Source organism: Vombatus ursinus, unplaced genomic scaffold (assembly GCF_900497805.2).
Source record: "Vombatus ursinus unplaced genomic scaffold, bare-nosed wombat genome assembly UNPS02014774.1, whole genome shotgun sequence".
Classification (NCBI taxonomy): Eukaryota; Metazoa; Chordata; class Mammalia; order Diprotodontia; family Vombatidae; genus Vombatus; species Vombatus ursinus.
In genome coordinates, this window is record NW_020954552.1 from 10,088,585 (window position 1) to 10,100,747 (window position 12,163).

Sequence of the window (12,163 nt, forward strand, 5' to 3'; positions counted from 1 at the left end):
CACTGGGCTAACAACCACATCTAACTTGGAATCCTGTCTCCAATGTCACCATGGTTCAAGATCCCAATCCAAAGTTTCTATTTCCTGAACTTAGAACTGAAAACCAGAAACAAAACAGACAAAAAGTACAAACTTGATTCCAGGGGCAATAGGACCTAAAAAGAGGAAAGGAAAATATACCTTTTTTTTTCCACCAAGTATACTACATGTTGCTTATACTAAGTGAACAGAACCTTTACCCCCTTGAATATAGCTGGAAAGTCATAGACATAGTGTCAGTCTGTAGCTTTAAAGATTCATCCTGTTCTAGCTACATGACCAATGGAAAGAGGTTGCTCTTACCACCATGGTAGGGGAACATAGGATGTTGTCCCCCAGAAATAAATCCCTGAAGTAGTAAAAGAAAACACAAACCCTTCCACTGAAATTTTTAAGTGAAAAAAAGGTATGCTTCTGTCTGTATTCAGATTCTATCAGTTCTTTCTCTGGATGTGGATAGCATTTTTCATCATGTGCCCTTGGGAATTGTCTTGGATTATTGTATTGCTTAGAATACCTAAGCTATTCACAGATGATCATGTGCAATATTGCTGCTGTTGTGTACAATGTTCCCCTGGTTCTGCTTATTTTACTTTGCAACAGTTTATGTAAGTCTTTCCAAGTTTTTTTCTGAAATAATCCTGCTTGCCATTTTTTTTAAATTGTTACTGAAACTTAAATATGCAATAAGAAAAAAAGAAACATATAAATTTAAGTACAAAATAAGAAAAGAAAAAAAAGCATGTCATGTGCATAGTACAACATAAGAGAAGATTCAAAATACATGGTAAATTTTCATTTCAAGAAAGCCTATTTAATAAATAGTACACATTGCATTGAGAACTGTCAATCTTTGCTCCCTTGTTGTTTTTCTTTTGTTCTCTGCTGTGCACTTTTTACTTTGTTCTTTTCTCCTCTTCCTCTCCTCACCCCAGAAGGCCACAATTAAGTGTGGTTATATTTATATATAGCAATAGATGTATAGATGCACGCATATACACATCCATACACACACATACATATACATATACATCATATACATATACATATACATATACATATACATATACATATACGTATACGTATATAGTTATACTTTCCCTAACAAATTCTACTTCTGATCTTGTTTTTATGCTTGTGCATATCTCTTATTTCCTATCCCTCCTAAGTCCTCTACTTTACTTCTACCTGTACCTTGCCCTTCTATTACTTAACCTACACCCCCTCCAGGGACCCCTCCCTTATCCTCCCATTCCCATAAATCTGAACACCCTTCTATACCTCTTTTTAACCTTTTCCCTCACCTTTCCCTCTAGAGATCCCTCCCTAAATCCTTTCCCAAATCTCTATCCCCTTAGCATTTTGTTTCCTTCTGAATTTAGAGGATTTTTATGCTCTTCCAGATATATACGTATGGTTCCTTCTTGAATCCATTCCTGATGAAAGGAGGTTTCCAAAACTAACAGCCCTCCATCCCCATCTAATTCCTCTGTATCAGTTCTTCCTCTCACACTTCATTTGTATAAAAGAATTACTCTTTTTAACTGTTCCTAAGTGGTTTTATTTTTAAAAGTGATATCATATTCAGGTCTATCTCTACCTTTCTTATGAATTACTCAATTACTAATAACAATCTTAGACATATGTTTTACATTTTACATACATAAAAGGTAAGCAGTTTGTCCTTATTGAGTCCCTTATAATTAGTCTTTTGTATGAACCATATATTTCTCTTAGCTTTTGTATATCAAATTTTCTATTAAGTTCAGTTTTTTTTAACGAGGTCCTGAAAGTCTGACAGTTAATTAAATATCCATTTTTTTCATTCAGGATTATGCTTAGTTTTGCTGGGTATGATATTCTCAGCTGTAATCCCAGGTCTTTTGGTCTTCAATATATAGTGTTCCAAGACCTGTGGTCTTTTAATGTCACCACTGCTAGTCTTGTGTGATTCTTATTGGGGCACCACCATATTTATTATTTTTTTCCTTGTTGCTTATATTTTATCCTTGGACTGAAGTTTCCAAAATTTGCTATAACATTTCTATAGATTTTCCTCATACTAACTCTTTCAGGTGGTGATTGGGGGATTTTTTCCTATTTCTATTTTCCCCTCTTGTTCTAATGTGTCAGGACAATTTTCTTTAATTATTTCTTGTGTTCTTTTGTTGATCATAGCTTTCAGGTAGTCTGATTATTCTTATGTTTTCTCTTCCTGAATTATTCTCCAGAGCAGTTGTTTTTCTGAGATGTTTCATATTCTTTTCTATTTTTCATTTTTCTATTTTGTTTTATTATTTCTTGATCTTTTATAACTTTGCTGGCTTCCCCTTGCCCAATTATGATTTTCAAGGAGTCATTTGCTTCCTTAAGATTCTGGATCTCCTTTTCTAATTGGTTGACTTTCTTTACATAATCTCATTTTTCTTGGATTGTTCTTATTTTTCTTTTTAGTTTTTTTCATTAATCTCTCTCATTTGATTTTTAAACTCTTATTTTTAAGTACTTCCATAAATTCTTTTTGAGTAAATGACCATTGATATTTCTCTTTGGGGTAGAAGAGGGTTTCTTTGCTTCAGTATCATCCTGTGAAGGCAAACGCTTGCCTTCCCTATTCTCATAGTAAGTCTCTATGATTAGATTCTTTCTCCTTTGACTGTTACATTTTTTTATTTGTAGTAGCTTAGTTTTTATAATTACTTCTAGTCCTGGGGTATGGGAAATGGTGCCTCTAGCCTCAGATCTACCTTCAGTTCTCCCCTCTGACTTGGAACTGGAACCAAGACTTCCAGCCTCCTGTAAGTGCCCACAGCCAGCAGCATCCCTGACCGACCACTTTTGCATTTACCAGGCATGTGCTGGTTCCTTCTTGCCCCAACATGTCTCTGCTTACAGCTGGGTCTGGCATTCCTTGTCAGCAGAGATTCTTTCAATCTTCCCTGGCTCAGATGTCCCAAATCCCTCACTGTCCTGGGTGTAAAATTCCTGTGGCTGGGGCCCAAGCAATCTACCAACCAAGCTAATCCCAGGGCTTGCTATTCATTGTTTAAGCAAACCTAGGACCTAAGCTGGAGGAGTTTTCCTTCACAGGGACCAAACCTCATCCTGGGACTTTTCTTCAGATCTTCTCCCATTGTCCCAGGAGGAACCCTGTTCTTCTTGTGCTCTTATTTATTTTCATTGCTTAATATTTTCCCTGAGGTGCTATTTCATCTCTTTTATGGAGCAAAATTTTAAGAGCATGGAATTTTCTAACCTACTCCACCATCTTTCCAGAATCCTCCTTTGTTGTTTCTTATAACACAATAGTATTTCATTACAATTATATGCCACAACTTGTTTAGCTAATACCCAGTTGATGGGTACTCCTTCAATTCCCAATTTATTGCCACCACAAAAAGAGTTTCTATAAATACTTTTGTAGAAACAATTCTTTCCCAAAACCTTTTTTAAATCAGTTTGGGATACAGAACTAATAGTGGTTTGGCTGGATCAAAGGGTATGCACAGTTTTATAGCTGTTTGGGCATAGTTCCAAATTGTTCTCTAGAATAGTTGGATCAGTTCAGAACTCCACCAAGCGTTCATTAGTATACCAGTTTTCCCATATCCACTTTAACATTTGTCATTTTCCGGGGGGCAGCTAAGATTTCCAAAACAGGGGCAGCTAGGTGGCACAGTGGATATAGCACTTGTCCTGAAGTCAGGAGGACCTGAGTTCAAATCCAACTTCAGACCAAACACTTGACACTTACTAGCTGTGTGACTCTGGGCAAGTCACTTAACCCCAATTGCCTAAAAAAAAATTATCATTTTCCTTTTCTGTCATGTTAGCCAATCTTACAAGTGTGAGGTGGTACCTTAACGTAGTTTTAATTTCAATTTCTCTAGTCAATGGAGATTTGGAGCATTTTTTTTATTTGACTATAGATAGCTTTGCTTTATTCATCTGAAAACTGCCTGTTGCTATTATCTGACCATTCATCAATTGAAGTATGATTTGTATTCTTATATATTTGTTTCAATTCTCTATATATTTGAGATATGAGACCTGTATCAGAGACCCTTGCTGTAAAAAAAAAATCCATCTATTCTTGAGAACATTGGTTTTATTTGCACAAAACTTTTTTTTTTAATTTAACATAATCAAAATTATCCATTTTACATTTTTGTAAAGCTCTGTATCTCTTATTTGGTCATAAATTCTTCCCTTTTACATATAACTTACAGGTAAACTACTCATTACTCTCCTAATTTGTTTATGGAAACATCCTTTATGTCTTAATCATGTACCCATTTTGACTTTTTCTTAGTATTCAGTGTAAGATGTTGGTCTATACCTAGTTTCTGACAAACTTTTTCATTTTGTCAGCTTTTGTTCCTAAACCTTGGTCTTTGGGTTTTCCAAACACTGAATTTCTAAGGTCATTTACTACTGTGTATTACGTACCTGCTCTATTCCATTGACCCACTAGTTTATTTTTCAATTAGTAAGAAACAGTTTTGATGATTATCACTTGATAATATAGTTTGAGATCTGGTATAACTAGGCCATCTTCCTACATATTTTTCCAATTATTTAGATCTGATTCTAATGGTTTTCTCACTTTGATTTTATTTCCTTTGATTTTCAGGATTTCTAATTTGGCGTTTAGTTGGGGATTTTTATTTTGTTCTTTTTCTAGTTTTTTTTTAATTATGTGTCCAATTCATTGATTTGCTCTTTATCTATTTTTTCTTAATGTAAACTTTTAGAGATATAAATTATCCCTTTAATATTGCTTTGACTATATTCCATAAATATTGGTATGTTTTTTCATTATTGTTATTTCTTTAATGAAATTATTGATTGTCTTTATGATTTGTTCTTTGACCCATTTATTCTTTAGGATTAGAATATTTAGTTTCCAATTAATTTTTAATCTAGCTTTCCATGGCCCTTATTGAACGTACTTTTCATTGCATGATCTAAAAAGGACACATTTAATATTTCTGGATTTCTGCATTTGAGGTGTGATTTTTTAAGCTTTTACACCCTAATACATAGAGAGTTTTTGTGTTGGTGCCATGTATCATTGAGAAAAAGGTATATTCTTTTCTTTCTCTGTTCAATTTTCTCCAGTGGTACATAAATCTAATTTTTCTATTCACCTTATTAACTGCTTTCTTAGTTATTTATTTTTTCACTGACAGGCAAGTTTGAGTTCCCCCACTAGCATAATTTTATTGTCTATTCTATCCTGTAGCTCATTTAACTTCTTTAAAAATTTGGATGCTATACCATTTAGTGCATGTATGTTTAGTATTGATATTACTTCATTGTCTATGGTACTACCTTTTAGCAAGATGTATTTAGCTTAATTATCTCTTTTAACTAGATCTATTTTTTTTTGTTTTGTCTGAGATCATGATGCTACCCCTACATTTTTTTTACTTCAGCTGAAGCATAACAGATTCTGCTCCAGCCCCTTACTTTTACTGTGTCTCTATCTGTTTCAAATGCGTTTTTTATAAACAACATATTGTAAGATTCTGATTTTAATCTACTCTCTATCTTCTTCAGTATTACAAGTTAGTTCATTTCATTAATATTCAGTTATGATTACTAAGTGTGTATTTCCCTCCATCCTATTTCCCCCTATTTATCCTTCTCTTTCTCTTTTTCCATATTGTCTCTCCTCACTAGTATTTTGCTTCTGATTACTGCCTTCCCCAATCCACCCTCCCTTCTATCAGTCCCTCACACTTCTCTTATTTGCCTCCCTTCCTACTTTTCTAGTATAAGGCAGATTTCTATTCCCAACTAAGTATGTATGCTATTCCCTCTAAGAGCCAATTCCAACTACAGTAAGGTTCAAGCAATGCATTCCCTCACCCATCCCTCCTCCACTGTAATAGTTATTTTACATGTAATAATTTGCCCCATTTTACCCTTCTTTCTTCTTCCAGTATAATTTTCTTTCTCACTCTTTATTAAATTTTGGATTTTAGAAATATCAACTCTTCAAAATCAACTTATGCCCACACCTTCTGTTTATATATACACCTTCTAACCAACCTAGTAGTAATAAACTTCTTAAAAGTTATAAGTCTCATTTCCCCATGTAGGAATGTAAACTGTTTAACCCTATTGAATCTCTTGTGAGTTCTCTTTCCTACTTAGCTTTTTATGTTACTCTTATCTTTCATTTGAAATCAAATCTTCTGTTCATCTCTAGGATTCATGAAGAATGCTCACAAGTCCTTTATTTCATTAAATTTACATTTCCCCTCTGAAGGATTATACTTAGTTTTGTTGGGTTGGTGATTCTTGGTCATAATCCCAGATCTTTTGCCTTTGAGAATATCATTTTCCAAGCCTTCCAATCCTTTAATGTAGAGGCTGCTGAACCCTGTGTAATCCTAATTGTGGATCTTTGATATTTGAATTGTTTCTTTCTGGTTTTTGCAGTTTTTTCTCCTAGACTTAAGAGCTCTGGAATGTGGCTATAATACTCCTGAGAGTTTTCATTTTGGGATCTCTTTCAGTTGATGAAAGGTATTTATTTTGGTTTGAAAGGAAGGAAATGTTTTATTTGTCAAATCAGGCATTCATCCAAGGCACAGAAATGAGTCAGTAACATTTATGACAATGTGTGCTTATACACTAAACATGGTAGAATTGTGGCATCCCAATAAATTGTTAACATTTTTAATGGCTTTTCCTGGTCACTGGTAACAATTTTGGTGGAGAGAGGAACTAGGAATTTAGGGTAGATTTATTTTAAAATTTGAAATTTAAATGAGGTAATAACATTCTTGTGATTTCCAAACCATCTTTTCCACTCTGGTTCTTTTAGCACCACACCATCACCACCCAGGTCCCTGCTTTCCTTTCCTAAATAGTTCATGTAGGAGATACCCAATTTTCCCTTTTATTGCAGCGGATGATAGGTTTTTTTTTTTTCAATTTGTATTTTACCCTCTGGTTCTAGGATATCAGGGCAATTTTCCTTGATAATTTCTTGAAATATGATATCCTGTTTTTTTTTTGTTGTTGTTGTTTATGGCTTTCAGGTAGTCCAATAATTCTTAAATTATTTCTCCTGTGTCTATTTTCCAGGTCACCTATTGTTCAATCAGTTATTTTCCATTTTTTCTACTTTTTTCATTCTTTTGATTTTGCTTAATTGTTTCTTTATATCTTACAGAGTCATTAGCTTCCATTTGCCCAATTCTAATTTTTAAGGAATTATTTTCTTCAGTGAGATTTATAGCTCTTTTTGCATTTAGCCAGTTCTACTTGTGAAGTAGTTGGGTTTTTTTTTTTTTTTTTGGTACATTTTTCTACATATTTTTTCCCTATTTTTATAATTCCTTAATTACCAACTATTGACTATTTTTTTCATTATCCTTTGGCATCACTCTCATTTCTTTTCCCAAATTTTCTTCTACCTTTCTTATTCGATTTTCAAACTCCTTTTTTTGAGGAGTTCTTTTTGGGTCTGAGACCAATTGACATTTGTCTTTGAGGATTTACATTTAGGTGTTTTTACAGTGTTGTTCACTTTTCAGTTTATGTTTTGATCTCCCCTGTCACGGTAATAGGTTTTTATGGTGAGGTTATTTTGTGTGTGTGTGTGTGTGTATGTGGGGGAATGGTTATGCTCATTTTCCAGCCTATTGTGTGACTTTTAAACTTGGGTGGGTTCTGCTCTTCTGATGGATGAGGCACTGTCACAAGCTTCCTACACAGAGGGCACTGATCCTTGCTGCTGTCTTGCTGAGCAAGGGGGTGTAGGGCCTGGCCACTAGCCTGCTGTGATGTGATCATGGGACTTCTCCTGGGGCATTGCCTCCTGCTATCTTGACTGAACACCATCTGCACTGGATTGCACTCTCATTTTAAATGAATGTGATAGACCTTTCTTGTTAAGCTTCTAAGTTATCTTGGACTTGAAGATTGTTTCTCTCTCTCTCTCTCTCTCTCTCTCTCTCTCTCTCTCTGTTCTGCCACTCTGGAATTTGTTTTGAGGCATTGTTTTGTAGTTGTTTGGAAGTGACTAATTTGGGAGAGTTCAGCCGAGCTCCTATCTTACTCTGTCCTCTTGGCTCTGCTCTCTCCACTCTATTGTCTTTTCCAAGAAAATTCTAAACTAAGTAATGAAGAGTTGGACAAAAGTGAAACACCCAAACAACAACAACTTCTGATTCCAACTCCAGAGTCCACTAAAAATTTTTTCAAGTAACCCAGCCATCCAAATAATTCCAAATTCCTTCTAAATGTGAATAAAGCAGGCTATATCATGAGTACAGTAGGGAATTAATACACAGTTATGCAAATCACTATGTATATATGTGTGTACATGTGCATATGTGTGAGTAAGCATGTGTGCACACAAACATGTTTCTGTATATATTTTCTAGTTTCTCTTATTAGTGTGGAGGTGATCCTGGCCTTTCAAAAGCAATGACTGCAGAATATGAATTTTGGCAAGTTCTATCTGCCCTGTTGGAAAGACTTCAAGTTGTAGTCCCAACATAGGATCATAGTTTCATGAAGTTTTCCTGAAATGGACACCAAGTGCATCTAGTCAATCCCTTTCATTTTATACATAAGGAAACTGAGATCCTAGAAGGTGTTGTACCTTGCCCAGGGTCACAAGTAGGATTAAAATCCAGGTTCTCTGGTTCCAGGGACAGTATCCTTTTTATCATACCACATGACAGACTATGACTGCTTTATGAGGTCTAGTCTAGCAGTTGAAATATATGTCCAAAGAGATCACCATATAAGCTTTGCAATCAGTGATCAATTTTTTTGGTCATTAAAAATGAAACAGAGAAAAATAAAAAAAATGAACTTCATTTCCACGTGGCTCCCTTTAGCTTCTGCTGTGATGTTGGCAGTGACAGAAAAGAGATCAGAGAGAGTGCTAAGAATCACAATTTTAGATTGCCTTATAAACATTAACTTAACAGTTGGTACTCTAGATGAGAGATATTTGTCTAGTGGCCAATAAATGTACATGTTTCTGTCAGGAAAGAAATTATATTAATCACAGTTCCTGACATTCTCTTTATAAATAAAACAAGAAGAAAAAAGCAGTTTGTATCTAAACTCTAAGGCTCATAGTTTTCCTGGCAAAGACACTAAAGTGATTTGTTATTTTCTTTGCCAGTGGATTAAGACAAAGAGAGGCTAAGTGACTCACCTACAGTCACACAGCTAGTAAATGTCAAGATATTTTTTTAACTCAGGTCTTCCTGACTCCAGGCCCAGTGGTCTATCCACTGAGCCATCTAGCTGCTTTTTGTTTGATATTGACATATTATAGTCAATATCTTGATTTATTGGATTCAAAATTCCTCTTCAAAAACCCAGACACTGACTACAACATCATCCTTAAAGGAAAATAAAACCTGCTGTATGGTGATACACTTTATGATAAGGTTTACAGGAACATGTTTTGAAAAATGGGGACTGCCTACTTAGACAGGACTTTTCAGTAGGGCTTCTATCCACTGTATTGACACTGGGATTGTTCCTAAATAGTTTGCTTAAATAACTAGACTAACAGATATGATTGCAGCTAAAATGATTATTTTGTTATAGTGATACAGCTTTAGTTTAAGCTCAAATTCTAAATGCTGGCAATAGAAATACATGCAAAAAATATAGTTCCTGGCCTCAGGCAGTTTATACCCTAATTGGGGAAGACAACACATGAAAGGGAGCTGAGGGAGTGGAAGAGAAGAAGAACAGCTGAGAGGGAAACAAACCTGGCTATCACTCAAAATGGATCACTATGGAAGAAATTTAGCAGTAGGAGAACAAGCTGGCATAGTGAGGGTGGGAAGGCTCTAGGACTTAAGGCAAGTTCCAGGGTAAAAGGTATCTGAATCATAGTAGTGAAGTTTAGGAGAGTCAGGGTTACAGTTAGGAGGGATTTGGTATCAGAGTAGGCAGTGTGGTGAATTAGAAAGAGCACTACATTTGGAGTTAAAGGACTGGAGTTCAAATTTATAAGGCTGTCATAAGGCTCAAGTGAGTTAACATATGTAAATTGTTTTTTTTTCTTTTTAGTTTTTAAATTTATTTTAAACTTAAATATGAAATAAGAAAAGAAAAAAAAATTGCCATGTACTCAGTAGAACATAAGAGAGGATTCAATATAAGGCAATAAATTTCCATTTTAAGAAAACCTATATAACAAATACTACACATTATATTCAAAATTGACATTTTTTCTTTGTTTCTTTGTAGGTTTTCTTTTGTTCTCTGCTGTGCACTTTTTACTTTATTTTTCCCCTTCTTCCCTCCATCAGAAGGCTACTACTATTACTACTACTACTACTACCACTACTGCTACTACTAGTACACACACATACATACACACACACACACACATTAGATGGATAGATATTCATAAACAAATACATATACACTCAAATCCATATATGTGAGAACATATGCTTATTTCAACTTGCCATCTGTTTTTCTGAAGGTGGATAGCATCTTCCTTCAAAAGTCCAAGACTTTCCATATTTTTCTAAATCTACTAGCTCATGATTTCCTACACCACAATATTCCAACCTAATCACATTATGAGGGATTGTTTATGATAGTTTTCCCAAAAATTTTCTGAATTCCCTCTGTTTTTGGCTACATAGGCTTTATTTACACAGGAACATTTTAATTTTAAATATTCAGAATTACTCATTTTACACTTCAACACTGCTCTCATCTTATAATATGGTTTAAGGTCTGATACTACTGAATCTAGTTCCTTCACCCTTTTTCCCCCTGGTTTCCTTGAAGTTCCTGATCTTCTTCTCTTCTAAATGAACCCTGTTATTATTTTTTTCTGACTCAGTAAGATAATATTTTAGCAATTCAATTGAGATTGCATTACATAAATAGGTGAAGTAAAATTGCCATTTAAAAAAAATTATATTAGCTTTAACTACCCATGCACAATAAATATACTTCAATTATTAATATCTAACTTTGTATGTATAAAAGATGTTTTGTGTTTATATAGATACAGCTCCTGTGTCAGTTTTGACAGGCATACACTCACATATATTTTAATACTGTCTAGTTATTTTACATGATCTAAAACTATATGGCTAACACATAGTTTAGTTTCCCTATTTTTCTCTTTTGATTAAATCTATTTTAGCTTTAACTTTGTCTGAGATCATTATTATTATTCTTGTTCTTTCTGAATTTAGAAGATTTTATATCCTTTTAGATATTTGTCTTATTCCCTTTTAAATCCATTTCCTATGAGAGTAGGATTCTAGATCTACCTGCCCTCGTCCCTCATCTAATTCCTCTGTATCAGTTCTTCCTCTCGTACTTCATTTGTATGAGATAATTACTCTTTTTAACTTTTCCTACATCATTTTCCTTTTTAGAATCATATCATGTTTAGCTCTATCCCACTCTTTCTTTTAAACTACCCAACTACTGATGACAATTGTAGACAAATAGTTTACATTTCCACATTTAAAAAGAAACAATTTTTTCCTTATTGAGTCCCTTGTAATTAGTCTTTGAAGTTTACTTTATATTTCTCTTGAATTTTGTATGTCAAATTTTCTATTAAGTTCTGGTCTTTTTGTAATAAAATTATGAAAATCTATCGATTCATTGAATGTCCATTTTTTTTCCATTCAGGATTATACTTAAGTTTGCTGAGTATAATTGCTCTTTGATATATAGTATAGCTGCTGTTAGGTCTTGTGTAATTCTAATTGTGGCTTTACCATATTTTACTTTTTGTTCTTGTTGCTCCTAATATTTTCTCCTTAACCTGGGGAGATTTGAAATTTGGCTATGATATTGCTGTAGGTTTTCCTCTAAGGTAATGATCAATGGATTTTTTCTATTTCTGTTTTCCCCTCTTGTCTTAACACTTCAGGACAATTTTATTTAATTATTTCTTATATCATTGTATCAAGATTCTTTTTCTGATCATAGCTTTCAGGCAGTCCAATTATAATTATATGTCTTTTCTTGATCTGTTCTCTAGATTAGTTGTTTTTCTTATGTTTCACATTCATTTCTATTTTTCATTCTTTGTATTCTCTTTTGTTGTTTCTTGATCTCTCATAACCTCACTGACTTCTCCTTGCCC